This window comes from Gossypium hirsutum, chromosome D02 (assembly GCF_007990345.1).
Source record: "Gossypium hirsutum isolate 1008001.06 chromosome D02, Gossypium_hirsutum_v2.1, whole genome shotgun sequence".
Classification (NCBI taxonomy): Eukaryota; Viridiplantae; Streptophyta; class Magnoliopsida; order Malvales; family Malvaceae; genus Gossypium; species Gossypium hirsutum.
This window is the reverse complement of record NC_053438.1, coordinates 41,755,867-41,758,678: the sequence shown is the minus strand read 5'-3', so window position 1 is coordinate 41,758,678 and position 2,812 is coordinate 41,755,867.

Below are 2,812 nucleotides of genomic sequence, written 5' to 3'. Positions count from 1 at the left end.
TAATGGAACATTAGCTAGAAATTTCACATTATTGCCTTGCTTTCTTTTATGCTTGTCTGCTCAATCGTGGCTGTTATACAATATTTATGTTCAGTTATTTAATAAAATATTTGTATATATATATGTTCAATAACAGAGTTATAAATAAGACTATTTTTGGATTTCAGGACTTGAATTTTTATGACTATGGCTAGTTCGAACACTCCTATACCTGTGGGTGATGGGTTTAATGAGTATGAAAGTGCTGTCAAACGTCAAAAGTCTACCACTTCAAAGGTGTGGGATGAAAGGACAAAGCTTGAATGCGACAACAAAAATGAATTGAAGGCACAATGTAATCATTGTAAGACTATCTTCTCTGCTAAGTCTTCTAGTGGAACCTCTCATTTAAGACGTCATCTAAATAGTTGTTTGAAAAAAGTTAATAAGGACATCACTCAATACACCATAGTCACTCAACCATCACCAGAAGGTGTTCCATCTATAAAAAAACTACAAGTTTGATGTTGATGAGTGTCGTTAGGCTATTTCTACTTTTCTTGTGTGTGGCAAGCATTCATTTAGGACAGTTGAAGAACCGGGATTTAGATATATGATGAGATTTGCTAGTCCTAATTTTAAGAATATAAGTAGACAAACAGCTACTAGGGATGTCCTAAAGTATTATGCAAAAGAGAGAGATCATGTTAAAGAAGAGTTGGCTAAAGCACCTGGTTTAATTTGTCTAACTTCTGATAATTGGAATTTGGAGCATACTAATGATGAATATATTTGCATTACTACTCATTGGGTTGACAAAGATTGGAAGCTACAAAAGAGAATCATAAGGTTTAGAGCTTTATTTCCTCCGTATGATGGTTTGAACATAGCGGATGAACTTTTTTTATGTTTATCTCAATGGGGTATAGATAAGAAAATTTTTAGCATCACTTTGGATAATGCTTCTTATAATGATGTTATGGTTTCTTGTCTTAAAAATCGTTTTCGTGCAAACCGAGCTATTTTGTGTGATGGTGCTTTTTTCAAGTTAGATGTTGTGCACATATATTGAATCTTATAGTTAAAGCTGGTTTGGAACTTGCCGATGATGTTGTTTGTAAGATTCGAAATGGAATTAAGTACATAAAAAAGTCGGGAATTCGTAGGAAAAGATTTTATGATGTGGCCGACAAAAGTTTTCATTTGAATGTGACCAAAAAGTTGCGTCAAGATGTGTGTGTGAGATGGAATTCTACTTATTTGATGCTTGAATCTTCTCTTTACTATAAAGATGTGCTAGATTATTGGGGCCAACGAGATAAAGATTATCAAATGTTTGCACTTTCTAGCGAGGAGTGGAGAAATGTTGCTATTCTTTGCAAATTTTTGAAAGTCTTTTATGATGTGACTTGTGTTTTTTCTGGTTCTAATTATCCAACGGCTAATCTTTATTTTAGAGGGGTTTGGAAAGTTCACAAGCTCTTGATTGATACAGTTAAAGGCCCTTATTCATTTCTAACTCCAATGGTTAAGCAAATGCAAGAAAAATTTAATAAGTACTGGGCTGAGTATTCGTTGATATTGTAATGTGCTGCAATTTTAGATCATCGCTACAAGTTGAATTATGTGCAATATTTCTTTAATACAATCTATGGTATTCATGCTTCAGATTTTGTTGAGACCATTCTTAGCAATCTTAGACTCTTGTTTGATGAGTATGTTAAGAAATCCAATTCCATGTCTTCCTCTTTGGTTGGGAGTTCTTATGTTTCGGATAAAAATCCTGTTGATTCTGGTTTGGATGAACACAATGATAATAGTGCTAATTTTGGGGGATATTTTGATGAGAGTGATGATTATAAACGGTATTTAAATGAATCTAGCACTAGGAGTGAAAAGTCATAGTTGGACATTTATTTGGAAGAATCGGAGCTTGACTTGAATAGTCAAATAGATGTTTTAGATTATTGGAGCAAAAGTTCAGTTCGATACAATGAGCTTTCATTATTGGCTCGTGATCTTTTGGCAATTCCAATATTGACTGTAGCTTCCGAATTGGCTTTTAGCATGGGTTAGAAAGTTATCACACCTTTGAGGAGTTCACTTAATCCAAAAATGGTTCAAGCTGTTGTTTGCTTCGATGATTGGATGCGAGCTAAGGGATTTTCAGCAGGTAATTATTATTCTCATTTTATTGTTGTAATTTTATATTTTTTTTCATCAATTTGATTATCTAATTATTAATTTTTATTTCATGTTAGAAATTGGTTGCAAAATGGACGAAGACGACGATGACGACGATGAGGATGATGTTTCTTTAGTTGTTTTTTAAGATACTTTCTTTCTAAATGTTTAAAATTTAATTTAGCTTATAATTTATATTTTGTTATAAAATTAAATATGTTGATGGATTAATGTATGAATATTATGGTTTGTTGTTTATTGCTATAAAATTAAGTATGTTTAAATATTTCGTTATAAAATTTAGGTGACAGGATAAAATTAAGTATGTTTAAAATTAAGTATGTTTATTGCTATAAAATATAGTTCTTTATTTGTCCAACTAATTTATGTATAAATAAGAAATAGAACAGATTTGCTCATTGGCCATTAAATATCAAAATAGAAATAGAAATGGAATAAATAAATCCATGTATTGAATGGCTTTAATAATGCAAATCAATAATACATATTACATAACTCCTTTTAATTGTTTAATAGAAAGAGACCCAAGTGATTCAATGTCCAGTGAATAGGATGGTGTGTTTAATAGAACGAGACCCAAGTGATTCAATGTCCAGTGAACAGGATGGTGAACATGCAATGAATTTCA